The sequence below is a fragment of the Grus americana genome, chromosome 1, assembly GCF_028858705.1.
Source record: "Grus americana isolate bGruAme1 chromosome 1, bGruAme1.mat, whole genome shotgun sequence".
NCBI lineage: Eukaryota > Metazoa > Chordata > Aves > Gruiformes > Gruidae > Grus > Grus americana.
The window spans coordinates 101,237,123-101,253,470 of NC_072852.1; the positions used below are offsets into that span (position 1 = coordinate 101,237,123).

The 16,348-nt window shown below is 39.8% G+C and overlaps 1 protein-coding gene across 10 annotated transcripts in view; it reads left to right on the forward strand.

Annotated features, from left to right (window-relative positions):
* Window positions 1–16,348, forward strand: part of EPHA6 (EPH receptor A6) — a 521,269-nt gene that overhangs the window by 180,964 nt on the left and 323,957 nt on the right. For 2 of the 10 annotated variants that reach the window (XM_054813895.1, XM_054813904.1), the window contains exon 1: window positions 12,146–12,258. The exons of the other annotated variants lie outside the window; for them this stretch is intronic. The gene's annotated coding sequence lies outside the window, so the exon portion shown is untranslated. Of the gene's footprint in view, window positions 1–12,145; window positions 12,259–16,348 lie in introns of those variants that run through there. 10 annotated transcript variants of the gene reach the window in all.

Here is a 16,348-nt window from a genome sequence, read left to right on the forward strand (position 1 = left end):
TAAAGCCTTTTTTTTGTTTTTTCTCTCTTCAACAGCTAGTTCTGAAGTAAGAAGGGTGGGTTCATATGTTTCTTTCTTCCAGCACCGTAAAGTACATTGACCATTAGGAGAGAGCTCAAGACGGAAAGGGGTGGCAACCCACTGAATTCCACCCGCCTGTTCAGTGCGTGCATTAGTCTATGTTTGTCAGGATGCTTTCCAAAGTTACTTGATGTTATAAAACAATCTTTAAAAAACCCTACATAGACAGTACAGGCAAAAAAATGCTGATATTTGCATTTCTGTTGATCTGTACTTATTGATTTTTCAGATATACAATAAAGCTGTCCGTTATATTAAAAGCTAATGGCAAAACATTTATTAAGCGTAGCCATTCTAATTGGTTTTGAATCAGGGGAGAAGGTGCTAGTTCTCCATGTAGTTAGAGGCCAAGCTCTGTTTGACGAACTATGAATAGGTGATGTTTTCATATAGATCTTTTGTTCATCCTGCTTCCCTGAGTAAGCTTTTCTCTTTCACCCCTTAGTCATTCTTGGGAAAACACTGACAATTATACTGAATTCTGATGCGAAGAACTGTTCTGTAGTGAACTCGCTTGCTTGTTGGTTAAAAATCATTACTTTTTCCTCTTATACTCTTTTTTTTTTTTGGTAATTTGCTCACACTTTTGCTCCCTGTTGTGGTTTTACCCCAGCCGGCAGCTAAGCACCACGCAGCCGCTCACTCGCTCCTCCCCATCGGGATGGGGGAGAGAATTGGAAAAGTTAAAGTGAGAAAACTCGTGGGTTGAGATAAAGACAGTTTAATAGGTAAAGCAAAAGCCACGCACACAAGCAGAGCAAGACAAGGAATTCATTCCCCACTTCCTGTGGGCAGGCAGGTGCTCAGCCATCTCCAGGAAAGCAGGGCTCCATCATACGTGTAACGGTTACTGGGGAAGACAAACGCCATCACTCCGAACGCCGCCACCCCCCCCTTCTCTTCCCTCAAGCTCCTTATAAACTGAGCATGACATGAAATGGTATGGAATACCCCTTTGGTCAGTTTGGGTCACCTGTCCTGTCTGTGCCTCCTCCCAACATCTTGTGCACCCCCAGCCATCCTGCTGGCAGGGCAGTGCGAGAAGCAGAAAAGGCCTTGGCCCCGTGTAAACACTGCTCAACAATAAGTCCATAGAACAAAAACATCTCTATATTATCAATACTGTCTCCAGCACAAATCCAAAACATATCCTCACACTAGCTACTATGAAGAAAATCAACCCTCTCAGCTAAAACCAGGACACTCCCTTAAAAGGGGATGAAGGCGTTTGTGATGCTTGCAACTTCATCTTTAGTTCTGAACTTCCATTTACTGGGAGAAATGACTGAAACAAAACAATTGAATCTAGAAACAGTCTAGGGTTAGTACAAAGTCAGCATGTGTGTTTCAACTAAATGTTTGAAATTTAGAGTTTATAGAAGGAACAAGACTTTCCACTGAGTGTCGTAAAGCAAAAGCCAAGAGCTCTTATCCTGAAACTCCTGGTTTGGCAGGGAGTTCCTCAAAACCATTTCCAGAATCCCAGCACTTCCAGGTTGCTATTCCTAGAAACAGTGCTGTTGCAAAAGAAGAGATGAATAACAGCAAATTCAGCCTGGCTGCGGGTGACATGGGTTTTATCCCGTCAGCATTTGATTATTTGCATTTAGAATTCAGCTGAAATATAGGTGTTTCTGAAAAGGTTTACAGGTTTACATTATACTTGGTCAACTTATATTTACAATAGTTAATGTATTATCTTTTTTTTTTTGTAATTTTGATATATATTTGGTGAAGGATTTTCAGCAACCTTCAACAAAACTGCAGTAAGATTTTTGACTTGCCATTATACTTCTCTGTATCTATTCATTAATTCACCATATGAAAACCTGCTGTTATATTTAAATTGTTATCATATTTGCTTAACTTCCCTTGTTCATGATCATACAATTTTGTCTTTTTTTCCTTTAGCCTTTGCTTTCATGTGAACCTTGTGCAGTACTTATCAATCATTATTTTTCCATAGAGGTTTTTTTATATAGTATCACAATACTGTGTCTTTTGTCTCATATTCACTAATTCTTCTTTAATATTGTGTGTCTCGAAAGGAAATTAAACTTTTCCACTCTCGAAAGGAAATTAATCTTTTCCAAAGCATTGTTAGCCATACGAGTTGCACCATGAAAAGTATAACGTACTTCAGCATTTTGTTCCCCAAAATAAAGGTAATTAATTTCATACGGTCAAAAACTCAGCTCCTCATTTTGTCCTAAGTTTTGGTCCTCTGAGCACCCACTATACAAATATATTAATTTTCTTTTCTACTCTTTCATTAAGTGAACCAACTAATTCCCTGTGAAACAAAACTTTATTGCAATTCTGGTGATGCTTTACAGTTAGGACTTCATCAGTAACTAGACTGGGTGAGATTTATTTTATTTGCTCAGCCCTCACATTAACTGAGCTATTATGAAGTGAAGAAATATCAATAAAGAACAATTGTGTTTTAACCCCAGAGCACCAAATGCTATGTAATGGGAACAGGGGCAGTTTGCAATGAGGGAACTTGCCACAGCAAATATGGAAAGTGTCACTTCGTTGGCTTGGAGATGATATGCTCAGGAGTGTGAGGCTGGATGTTGTTTCTGGATTTATAATTGTGTTTACGATATTTTAGTGAACTTCAAAACTGTTCAAACTGAATTTTTGTGCAGTATCAAAATCTAATTTATGTTTGTATGCATAAAAATGCGTATAACACTCAATAATAACTTACATTCTTCAATGTACACACTGTGAGATTATGCTACTTCGTAAAGGAATAATTGCTACATATTGGATACCTGTAGCTATAATTGCTCTCCATTGCTTTGTATTTATCTGTCATTGTTCTATGAGTGTAATTTCTGAAGTCTTCAAACCAGAGTATTTTTAGGAAGCTGACTTTATTTTAGCAGGATGCATTTTTCATGATAAAATGCTTATAGGACTGTCGTGGTTTAACCCCAGCCAACAGCTCAGCACCACGCAGCCGCTCACTCACTCCCCTGAAGCGGGATGGGGGAGAGAATTGGAAAAGTTAAAGTGAGAAAACTCGTGGGTTGGGGATAAAGTCAGTTTAATAGGGAAAGCAAAAGCCGTGCACGCAAGCAAAGCAAACCAAGGAATTCATTCCCCACTTCCCATGGGCAGGCAGGTGCTCAGCCATCTCCAGGAAAGCAGGGCTCCATCAGATGTGTAACGGTGACTGGGGAAGGCAAACGCCATCACTCCAAACATGTGTACCCCCCCTTCCTTCTTCTTCTTCCCCCAGCTTTATATGCTGAGCATGACATCACATGGTATGGGATATCCCTTTGGTCAGTTGGGGTCAGCTGTCCCGGCTGTGTCCCCTCCCAACCCCTCGTGCACCCCCAGCCCGCTGGCTGGTGGGGTGGTGTGAGGAGCAGCAAAGGCCTTGGCTCTGTGTGAGCGCTGCTCAGCAGGAACCAAACCATCCCTGTGTTAGCAGCACTGGTGCCAGCACAGATCCAAACCGTAGCCCCATGCGAGCCACTGTGAAGAAAGTTAACTCTATCCCGCCAAAACCAGCACAAGGCTGACAATATATTTTTTGTACAGTCTTGAGATCATTAAAAAGGAAAGAACTGAGGAAAAGGAAACGGAAAAAAAATGAGTGAGAATGGGAGCAGGACATAATGGAAAAATGGTTGTGAATAAAAGAAAAAGGATTCTAGGGAATACTGTATTTTCAAGGAGAGGAATTTGTAGATTCAAAACACCCAAAAAGTAGTACACTAGGTGCAGATATGCTGATGGGGGTTTTAATGTCTATTTCTTTAGGTGTTTTACCAATATTATAAAAGTTGATACTTAATTTCTTCTCAGTGTCCTCATAATTAAAAAAGATGGAAGATAGACAAACTATCAGTTTCTGATTATAGTATTATAGTGAATTCTCTCCTTGGTAAGTTGTATAAATACAGATATGAAATCATATTTTGCCAAATGTTTTCATTGGAAAATAAAACTGTTTTCATCAATCTTGTATTATTTTGCCTTCATTTCAGTCACCAAAAGGGACTCTTGAGAGTCAGACTCTTGCTAACTTGCAGCTGACTGCAAGGGCATCCCCTGTAGCCTTTGTCAGACTTCTGAAGTACCTTTCCTTTTCAGCAGTGTCTCTTCCACCTCAAATTACTTGCGATTCAGTTAACAATTTTTTTGCCTGATTCTACAAGAAACATGGGAGGTTTTTTTCTTGTTGAAGTAACTATGGATTTTTGCTATTCTTCTACCTACTTCTTGCCTATTTTCTAACCTTTGAGCAAAAGTATCTCTACGTTCACATCCAAAAATCACCTATGCCGGTCTGTAGTTGTCCTCTGCACAGTGTATTCTCATCTGAGTGATGTAGTGCAGCTTCCCACCCTTCCTACTTCCATCACTGGGCTCTTAAGGAGGGCAAAATCTGTACTGATACCTAGGAGTTGCAGGTCCTCACAAGAAGAGAAGTTGTTGAGACTTGTATTTCAGCAGGTATGGATGTCTCATCTCCTGAAACTCAGAGTATAGGGCTCTTTGTAGTTATGGATATTTCAGCTGTGGTACCGCAAAGCTGTTTCTGTAACAGGAAAGACCTGAGGAGGGTTGGTAACAGGTTTCTAAGCACTACAGGTTTAATTTTCTGGGCATTCAGTTGTTATTGTAGATGAATATGAGTCTACAGAGAGATCTTTGCTGTTCTGAAGAGGTGATTTGGTACAGTTCTTGAGCTGAAATTGAAAAGATTTTTTTATTTTATTTTTTTTTAATCAGACTTAATCTCCATGCATGTTTTCCTGCAAAAGTATGGATCAAGAGTGAGAGAGCAGTAGACTAGCTGGGCAAGAGCAGTATTTAGTAGGCAAGGTTGAAATACGCAGAGCAGTGCAGATGCCTGGGCCAACTTGCCATAAATGCTGCAGCTGTGTTAGCGCAGGACTCTGCTGGGCATCCGTATCCTCTCCGCCCGCAGGGTTGCTTTGCAAAATACAGCTGTGGTAAGAATATCTTAATAGAGGACAGGATGCTGCACAAAGGACCTCCAACAAAGTCTGGTCTGTGCTTTGCTGGCGTACTGTAACAGTTCAGTTACAGTTCCCAGTCGCGGCTTGGGATTGTTTGTGGAGTAGAGGAATGGCTCAGTCAAACCGCTGTGGTGGAGGCAAATGAGGTGGCTGGGAATTGATTCATCTGTATGTAGCATAGGGACAGACTTGTCGCGTACTGATTTGTACGCAGGCTCACGAGACCTATTCATGTATCTGTACAATAAAATAGTAAGTCCTCTCTTAGTTTTTGCCTCAAGCTTTAATGTAGCGTGAAGAATACCAACACGAAATGGTATTACACCTGAAATAAGACGTTGTAGTACGTGTTTCTAGTGTTCCCTGTTCAGCTTGTTGCACCATGCTGTTTGTATTTCACTTTGTTTTCATTAAATTAACTTTTCACTGAAATGAGTTTTCCAAATTCTAATGAACACTCCCTAATTCACAGGTTTTTTTCAAGTGACAGATTTAACATTTGGTCAAAAACCCCCTAGCAGATAAAAAGATAAAAGGCTAAGGTTTTAATAGAAGATTAGGCTTCTCTAAGTCTCTGGGAATAATTAGAGATCTAGTTGACCTATGAATATTTATAAATGTGTTAATTAAGGGATGTGTGAGTGAATCCACCTTGCTGTGTCACATACTCATTAACCCTAGCAACTCCCAGATGTTCATCATATCTGTGTTAAGGACAACCCACAGTTCAACTGTATTTTACCAGTTTGAGGAGGTCTTCCCAAGGCGGTGTTTAAATCTGCGTATTACCAAAGTAAGTAGCAGAGGCTCAAGAAACACGCCATGCTGAAGGGCCACGTCTGTGGCTTCAGTGTTTCCACCAACCTAGCTGTAGGGGCGATGCTATGATGCTGACCGTTCCTTGAAGAGACAAAGGACTTTTCAAAACTGTATGTGTCATTTATTGGATTTGATTCAGTAACTTTGTATCTATTTTTATAAAACGCCAGACTAGTGATACATGAGTGTTAATAAGGGTGAGGCTTATTGTGTGTGCTTCTTAATATTAATTGAAAAAATACCGAGATTTTGTGCAGTATTTTTCTGATATTGCCCTATTGATAGCTATTTAAGCGTATGAGTGAACTCAGATACTTTTTGGCAATGTAGCTCTTAATTTGGGTAAGCTGAGGAATTGTCTGCAGACTTGCAGGGCCTGGCTGAAGATCGATGACCAAGGACAGTTTCTGACTGCATTGTCAGTGGTTTTAAGCCCACTTTCAGCTGGACTGGGGATGTCAAAGCCTCTTAAGGCTGACCCACTCCTTTCAGGCCAGCCTAGCCTGTAGTATTGTTATCTAGTGGTATGTTTACAAAGGGTCACCTTGGCCAAGAAAAGTGAGTGAAATCAATTCAGAAAATTTCTTACTCTGAATCAATTTTTGAAAGAGTTTTTTTCCTCTTTCTGGAAGAAGATTATTAGCTGCTGTTTCTTCTCAAGAAAGCTGGAGCTAAAGGCACCCTTTATGAACATTGACCAGTTGCACTCTGGTGCTTTCCAGAACATAATGGGGCACATAGTTAGCCCTATATGTAGAGCCAAGGCACGGATGTTAACTTTACGTATACATTGTGTTTTGCTAACACGTGTCTCCTCGAATTGCATCCAGTCTGTACTTGGAGATACGGGGTGATAAGAACCCCTATCTACTTTGTTTTAGTGGTTAATCTGCTGTCATAAACCACTGCCTTAATCTGGGCTGAATCTATCCAGCTTCTCTTCCTGGCCAAAGGAAGTTTTTTGCTTTGGTTTGGGGTTTTTTTTTGCCCTGTCCTTACTTCCTCCAATGCATCAAAAAGCTCTTTAATATCAGCTGTTTCTTCACTTTGAAAGCCCCATATACTGTAACTAAGTAACCACTAAATCTTGTTTGTGATAAATAAATAAATAGCTTGAGCGCATTAAGGCTCCTACCATAGGACATTTTCTCCAGACTTTAAATAGGTTTTCTGGCTTTTTCTCTGCACTCTTCCTAGCTTTTCAGTCACTTTCCAAAATGTGGTTCTCAGATCAGGATAGGGAGGAGGAGTAGTAAGACCCACTCACCAAGATCTACAAGGGCTGTGTTAGACTTTTCTTACGCCAGCTTCTCAATAGGAGCAGCGCCTGTTAACTGTGACCCTTATTTTAGGGTTAGCGTTATCCACGATGTAGTCTGCTCCTCTAGATGTGCGTCCCACTTTTCTGCCAAAGGCCACATTGTGTGAAATAGTTGTAGAGGAGGGGGCAGAAGAAAAGGAGAATGGGAGAAGGAAGACTTTTCAAAAATTGGCACTGAAATTACTTTTCTGTTCCAAGGCACAACCTTGCCTGGTTTTTTGGCATTAAAGGTAGTTTTAGTCTAATCTGGGAAGAGGTCAGTGACATGTTATCTGAATGGTGACAACTGTTCTGTATTATTGAATAAAAGTTAGTAAAGTGTGTGTGCATCCTCCCTATTGCACAACTGATTCTGAAAAGAAAATAATATTAGGAGATACCTTTTTTTTTTTATTTCGAAATTCACATTACATTCATTTTACGAAACGTTTTTAACTGTAAGAGTATGCAGGACCTCTTAGGACGGCAGTAATCTAGCCTCAGGCTATATGGAAATAATGGTAGTCTGAGATGAAAAAGCCCTATTGATCACATCAACTCACATATGACCAGTGGAAACCCTTATTGCTTTCTGTGTATGCAAAATCTGGATTTAGAATAGTTTAAACAGCACATGGCTGACTTCTGAGTTGCCAGCATAAAAAAAAAAACCAACATTGAATGCCGCCTCTCAAGAGCTGGGAATTTGGCTCCAGTGTAATGACAGCTGTGTCGACTCCAAGCGAGTCGGGTGCCCAGCTGCTGCAGGTCAGGGTAAAGCACCTGCCTCCCTGCCGGATGCCACCAGCTCCTACAGGGTTGCCGTGGGCTGCTTTCAGAAACGCCTGCAAGTACCCGTGGCCTTCATAGACCAGCTGGACAGGGCTGAAGAAGAAACTGCACTTATTAAGCACCCTTCTTTCTGTTTTGGCGGGCTCATGAGGTGCCCATGTGTCTACCAAGTGATGCAGAGTGGTTGGAATCGAAAAGGGATGAGGCACGTGGAGGGTCTTTGCTGTTAGTCGTTAGTCCTTACAAGTAAATTCTGGGTTTTCTCCCCGGGCTGCAGTGTTTCCCCTCTCTCTCTTTTCCCAGTCTCTCCAAGGAGAGACCATGGCCTGTTGCCCACAGTCTTCCTACAGGAGGAGGAGGTGGAGCAGGAAAGCTGGGGGGTGGCTCTTCCAGCCGCCCTGCCCCTGGTGGAGCAGGGCACGGGGGGGACACTGCTCGCTGTGTTGAGGGTGAGGCGGGAAGGTGGCTGTTTGCCCGGAAGGGAGCTTAAGCAAGCTGTCGGTGTTTTCTCTGTCTTTGTGTGAGAGCAGAAACAACGTGACCCTGCCGGTAAAGTATCAAAAATTACTCCCCCCTCCCCCCAATATTTTCCTTAAACAATATATTTCTCAATTTTTGACATTTTTTACTTTATACTTGGCATTCCATAACTTATGCCAAAAACCTGTATATCACACAGCTTAAATTGAGGAGACTTATTTAAATTAAAGTTGCTTTCTTCAGCTACCCTTCATTCACTGGCATTGTGTTCCCTACCAGCCATTACAAGATTTAGTTGAAGATAGACTTGAAGCAATAAAGACTTGCTTTGTGAAAGGAGAAAGGTCTATTAGTACTTAAATTTTACTAGGTTTTCTTAAAATTAAGCATAGCTGGGTCTGTTTTGGTGAATTATCTACATATTGGCAACCTAGAACTCTCCCTAGGCTGATGAAAAAGTTTGAAGTTCATAATCAGCTGTTCTGCTTAAAGGGCATAAACAATTCAAAAGGATAGAAATATTTAAATGTCAGACTAATTATCCCACTGTGGTCATGCTCTCAAAGGAGAATGATTCTCTGCAATGCAAAAGACGAAGCTTTTATCTCCATACTAACATTTCTTTCCATAAAACTTATCTTGCAATAAGCATTGTTGTTAGAGTTAACAGCAACTCTAATATCCGTATTCCAAGGAGAGAAGTTTCAAGCAGATCTTTGGTTGTATCTACCTAGCTATTTCCTTCTCGCATTTAAATTTTAAGCTTTTAAGTGTATTTGGCTTGATTTTTAAGCTTTTAAGTGTATTAGAGTTTGGTCTTTTTTAAGTTATACTTTTATAACCAAGTGGGTATGGTGTGAAACTTAATTTCAAAATAGTTCTTTATTTTTTTTTAAGATAGAACCCCATTTGTTTAAAAAAAGATAATGGAAACATTCTTAACAGGGCTAAATGGCATAAATAATAATGGTAGAGCTTTGAGAACTGCAACTTTTATTTTATTTGCATATATATATTTATTTTCTAGATCACAGTGTACATTGTCCTTTTTACACTTCAGAAAATACACTTCAGAGTATAAATACCATGATACCAAGCTTACTTCCAATGGAAGCAATTGAAACTGGTTTCAGGAAAAGCACATAACACACCTTTTATCTTTTCTCTGATGATCTCGTAGAGATTAAACATCTCAAACTGAGAGAAAGAGATTAAGAAAAGGCAAATTAGCAGCTAATAACAATTAGTGCTGGCCATATAACTTCCTTGGGTTTGAATTGGCTTTTTTTTTTTTTTTTTGTTCTGTCATTATCATCAGCACTAAACACATTTAAACAAAATAACATTCTTGGGGAAAAAGAAGTATTTATGTTTGTTTATTTTAAAGGTATTGTTAAAAGAACAGATGACTGCATGGCAAACTAGATCAGGATTTTTTTATATAGTAATATCATTAGAAAACTGTATAAGAAGATCAAAATATAATGAGCTGTGGTACTTGTTAAGATGTAACTCATTTTCAGTTGCTTTGGTAGGTGGGTTTTCAGAGATTGAACAGCCCATGAGACTCAGAGATGCCAGGCGGTGTTCTTGGTCCCAGTCCCGGAGGAGTGGTGTATTATCAGTCCTTAAACAGAGGTAAGGGAAGGTCTGTTCTGCCCACTCCTGAAGCCCATTCAAGTAAAGCGAGAGATTCTCTGGTAGTCTGTAAAGAAAAGAGTCTAGAGGGAAATCTGAAGAGTAAAATTTTATCTCAGTCTCTGTATATTGACACTTCTAGGTGTGTGCAGGTGCTTTGTTGTCCGTGCCCATTTTCAGATAGACAAGCTCCCACGTTTGTCCGGGGATTTACAGGAAGTAGATATTTGCATATGGAAAAATGGTCTTAGATAAGCAACCTGTTTTGCATGTGAAATGAAAATTGATTAAACTCAGATGTTTGCTTTTAGTAGCCTGGAATAGGTGAGACCTGGTGGCCTGTCAGTGAACATCTCCTCACTCCAGTTTCCAGAACCTTCATCCTGTCTTTACTCTTTCCCCATCTTTACCAAAAAGTTAATTCAAAGCAGAAGAATGGAACAAAAATTTAAATGAGAAAAATCAGCAGAAGTAAAATAGAGGGGCTATGCAAAGCAAATAAATTTTCAGAACTGTGCAGCACCATGCCTTGTCACCTGCTCACTCTGGTTAGGCAGCCCTTGCTCACCAAGTTCATGGTGATGCCGTTTTAAACTTTGTTCTTAGCATGTCTTTTTATCTATGTCGTACATACACTTAAAACTTGATATATGAAAGTTTTGTGTCTCGGTTACTGGAATATTTTAGCGTTAACAACCCAATAAGACGATCAAGAGTTTTGTGCGAAGATTGGGGTGGGAGCAACACTTCTCAGGAGGTAGTCAGTGACCTGAAACTCAGATTGTGGATTGCTGACATGTTGATATGTTAACGTGGAGTAATTATTCCAGCAAATAGAAGCTGGACATCAACAGTATAATCATTAATTCAGAATATGCTTCCTCACTGTTAATCTCGGTTGGGATATCTACTTCCAGAACACCACCCTACAGCCTTCCCGTATCTTTGCCAAAATAACAGCTACAGTATTTTTGAGAATGTTTCTTAGAATTAACTTTATTTTGCTAACACTAACTTTAGGACTCCCAGCAGAAGACGCTTTTCTTAAGTAATGATTTTTTTAAAGCATTTTGCTGTGGCAGTAAAGGATAGTTGCATTAAATATGCTTCTGTAAAAATTGTGCTCATATTGCAGTCAGTGTAATGGACAACCAGAATAGGTTACAATATTTTACAATTACTGTAAGCATACAATATCTTTATTCTTTTATAAATGACTTTCCTCTGTAATTCTGTGCATAGCAAGAGTTGCACAACTAATGAAATAACATCTTTTCCCACATCGATGTCCTTTACATTTATTTATGACAAGTTTGTGTTCAGCTTCATTGTTAATGAGATGTCATTAAGGAATCCAAAATCAAGGCTGTGCCTTTAGCTCAGATGTAATTCAAATGTGCCTGTGAGAAACCGGAACAAATGTGTTTTCTCATTAGAATTAAGCTGTTTATGTTAAAGGCGTACAGACCGAATTGTTCTTTACACTTCCTAATAAAAATGTGTATCACCAATACATTTAATGATCCCAGGCAGTTTAGAAGCTGAAATATTAAACTGATCTCTGAAATTCAGTGTCTGTCTAAAAGGTTGTTCTGATTCTCTTAAATTTAGCAAGAGAGGTGGATGTTATTTCTCTAGATAAAACCAAGTCCGATGGCCAGGGTTGTTCTATAATTTTTTTTTTAAATGTACAATATTTTTATGCATGGGATGGTGAATTTCCTCTAAAGTTAATCTTCCTCAGTCTATCATAGCTATTAGATTCTTTTATTTGCTGTTGGGATAAGCAGCATCAGGTGGGTAGAATTAGGAAGAGCACCCGCTTTCAGCACTTCCCATCACCTTGGTAATAACATGGATTTCTCCTCTGGCTGCAAGCTGAGCTGCACCTTGATTTAATAAATAGAGAAATGAAACTGCTGCAATTACTGACATGAACAATGTCACGTTGGTGACTCACAGTTAGCGTGTTGCAAGGCTAATGAATCTGGCAGTTCATTTCCAGCCTGGTTTTGTACCAGCTGCTCCCAGCCCTGCTCTCCGATCGCCCTGCACGGGGTGGGCATGCTGATGGGGGCAGAGGACAAAGGAGTTGCAGGTCCCTCAGCCTCCCGCTGGAGAGCGTGTGGGACATTGGAGGTAACAGCTTTGCCTGTATTTGCACTATTTTTCTGTTAAAAAAAAAAAAAAATATATATTTTGAAAATGTTTGAAACGTAGAGCTCAAGGCTGTATTAGACTGTGCCGGCTGCTCATTTTGTGTCGCGTAGCAGCTTCTAAGCACAGTTGCAGCAGCAGCTGTAATTCATGAACTTTAAGGTCCTGCAGCATTAAATCAAGCACCCGAGCGATTTCTTATCTTCTGTCAAGAGAAACAAAGTGGCTTTAAAATTCTGTGGGTTGTGGGGGTTTTTCCTGAAGATTGTATCTGTAGTGAAAAAGTAAAGTCGTGTTCCATCTGGGTAACTAATGTTATCTTAATTATAAATACAAAAGCCAGACGAAACTTGTACAAAACTTGTTTTTTGTAGCTCAGCATCTTCTTTTAAAGGGTAGGATTTTTTTTTCATCTAATGAAAAAGGCATTTTCAGGAAATACCCCCTTTTCTGTTAGCGAGATTTGCAAAGGTTTAGTGGCAACTATATCAGACAAACATTTTATTAGATATTTATTAGATGAAACTCTTAGAATATTAAAACTTTCCCCCTGAGTATACCTGTTTCCTGTTCTAGCTGTGTGGGTGACAAAGTTAGTAGTTTAGGAGTCATTAAATTTTTCATACAACTTTGTTTTATTCACAGAAGTAACCATTTTTAACTTAAAGTAGGAAGTAAGATCCTCAGGGGCAGAAATCAGCAGCCATACTTTCACATGGAGATGCAAAATGGATCTTTCCTGCCCCTTTGCTGCTCTGAGGCAGACAAATCTTCCAACAATTTCTCAACCTATAGACCGTACATAAGACATTGCTTGGTGGTCCACAAAACTAATGTGGCAATTAAAATAATAATTGAGCTATCACTTCTTCTGCAAGTAAGGAAACAATGTCAGTGATAAACTGTCAAAGTTTAGCTCAGTATCTGCTTTAGGTTGTTTCTGAGGATGTTAATGGTCTATGGTTTTTCTTAGCTATTATTTTTAACGTTTAGGTGATCTGCTTAGAATCAAATAGGTTGCAAAACAATATCCTGCCTCACCAGTTTCATAAAGTTACTGATTTACAGATCCTTACCATTCAAGTCCTACGTAACTTGGAAGTGTTTGGTGTAGGCTAGATCCCTTTTGTTTAATGTGACCTGTTTTATTCCTGGGAACAGGGAGATTATTGAGGAGTCAGGGAAAGATTTCTGCATCCTGGGCTCCCTGGAGAAGAGGGTTTCATCCATTTCATGTATCTGACAGTCTGCTGGGCTAAAAAGACAGATGGAGAGGAGAGTATCCTGCACAGAATTTGTGCAAATAAATAAAACGCTGCTGTACTTTCTTCCTGTTGCCTTTTAAATGGAACTAAATGTCTCAGGAAAACACCTATTAGGAAAGCAGAGATTAGAAAATCTGCAGGTTTCTTTATTCAAGGAGTTGCATCTCTTGAGTCCCAGCTTCTTCTCCGTCCCCTGGTGACGATCTTTGGGATGGGGCTTCACAGGGAGCGAAGGCGCCTCTTCCATATTAAAGCACGCAGGCGACTTCACGGCTCTGCAAGCCTCTATGTTAACCTCTGCTTACTGCAACAGCTGTATCACTACCAGGTATTTTAAGATACCCCAGTTTTTAAAAGAACTATATAGAATAATGTACTATATAATTAAATCCCTCTGTTCAATATGAATGCATGTGTTAGGATGGCAGTAACTTTCAAACTTTCTTTACGCTGCTTCTGTTCTGTAAATGCTGAGATGAGGGTTTGTTTCTTAAAAGAAAATAGCGAGCTGATTGCCGAGACGAGTTTAAATTCAAAATCTGGAAGGCAAGGAACAGATTGCATATCAAACAATATTTTCTCTGTCAGTGGAAAATAGTAACAGAAGGATTTTCAGTTGGAGAAAATCATATGAGTAATGTAAGTAGGATCTAAAATTGCCTGCTATTTAAAATGGAAAGAAAATTGCGAATGTGGTTGGCAGAGCCCTCACTGGCAGCATTATTTCAGTAAGAAGGCCCAAACAGGCAGATGGATAATGGTATATATCAGCTACCAAACAGGCCGCACTTTTTTTTTTATTCTGCATCTCTACTTCTAAATTTCGGAAAACCTTTACCTTTTAAAAACTAGTTCAATAGTATGCAGCAAATGGGTTGGCATCTCCCATCTGAATAGTTTGTGCATTAACAAAAGCTTTAGCTTTGCAGTCCTTGAAATGGCAAATACTGAAATAATATGAATAATAACTGGACTCTAACTACTCCTTTCTGAAGGACAGCTTCCTCTCTTTGAGTGACTGATTTAGGGACTATTTTGTGTCTACTTCTACAATTTAAAAAGGCAGCAACTTTACTATATACAATATATTTTACTAGGAAGATGTCTTGAGCTGCTCTGTGAATTTGCTGTGCTCCAGAAACTTCTCAATACACAACCATCATCTAAAAAGTCCATTTTCCATGGCTTTCTGAATTACAGCTGAAAATTTGACAACACTAACATTTAACACATACAAACTGATACAAACAAAACGAGATGGGACTTATACTGGAATAAGAATGTTTCTGTGACTTCTCCACAGATGTTTGACCTGTATCCAAAGTACCAGGTTCTTGCTGCAAATGTATGATCCAGGAGAACCTACAGTTGCCATCACTGGCTGGCATAGTATCTCTAGTGTTAAATGACCTTTAGAGTAAGAAAACCACACTGACAGCATATCATTTCTGTTCCTGAAGACCATCTTCCCCCAGAGAAGGTACTCCTGGTAGCCACCTCTCACGTAGATGCTCCCGCTGTTGTGGTTTGCAGGCTGCTTTACTGCTCACTGCGTTGTGGAATCCACGTGGTGCCGGTGGTTGCAAATCTGCCTGGCAGACATTAAAACAGCTCAAAGCTGGAAGAGATGCAGTGTCAACAACAAACCGTATTAGCACGCCCAGCAAAATGGAGACAGAAGAGTGTGATGTGCCAGCTCGAGTCAGTAATTAAAGCAGGAGGAGGCTGTTGCTGACCAGTTAATCAGCTCAGGAATGGCCTGGGCAGCGACCCCTGGGCAGCTGCACACTGCCGCTCGTGCTGCAACAGAAAAACTACCAATATCCCCCCGTCGCTGCGGGGATTCACGTTGCGCGTCACTGTGGAGATGCCAGTCGTGACGTGGCTGTGCAACATTATTGTGTCCTTGGGTGATGCCATACTCTGCGTGAGGGAAGGATCTCGTGTATGAACATACTGAGGGGGCATCAGGGGAATGTAATTGATTTAGAGACTGTAAGGACCCTCCGTTTTCAGGCCGCTCAACCTGTGATTCACAGCAGCTTGGAAAAGCAGTACTCAAACAGTCTCAGATCTCAGTGATTTAACAGGACTGAGGTTCTGACTAAGGCGGCAATCCCTCCAGTTTCTGAAGCTAAAAAGATTATCAGTCCCTGTGTGGTTTGCCATGTATGTGTAACTTGAAGCATAAATTATAAGGATAGCTACCAAAAATCAAGGGGATTTAATATGACTTCAGCTTTTAGCCTAATAAACAGCATGTGCTATAAAAGTATCGATTTTTGTGCCAAGTAGATGGTGACAGCAAGGAAGGAACACACCAGGCATGTCACCAGCTACTGAAAAATCACAAGGTGGATAGATGGGCAGGCACTGGTCACTGTAATTTAAATTAGGTATTTAAAATATTTTCCCCAGGAAGACAAATAAAATTGTTTTCCCTTATAAGACTTTTATATTTATAATTATTTCTGAATAATACTGTAACATTTGCATCATAGAACTTTAATAAATTAGTCATTTTGTCAAAATACATGCAGCATCATATTGGCAGAAACTGGGTACATGTGTTCAAAGGATTAAAGTAACAGTAACCTCTTACAAATCCACAGGATCTTCTGTCTGAAACCACTATGCCTTAAAATATCTCCTACTTGTTTTATTAGCTTAGGAGATGTTAATGCAGGATTTTTTCACGTAAGGTCAGAAATTCAGCTGATGTTCCCTTCCTCTCACTATTTCCCTGTACATTTTATTTGTTCATATTGCTTATTATAAAAGGTGTCGTACTATAGAAACCCTTCAGT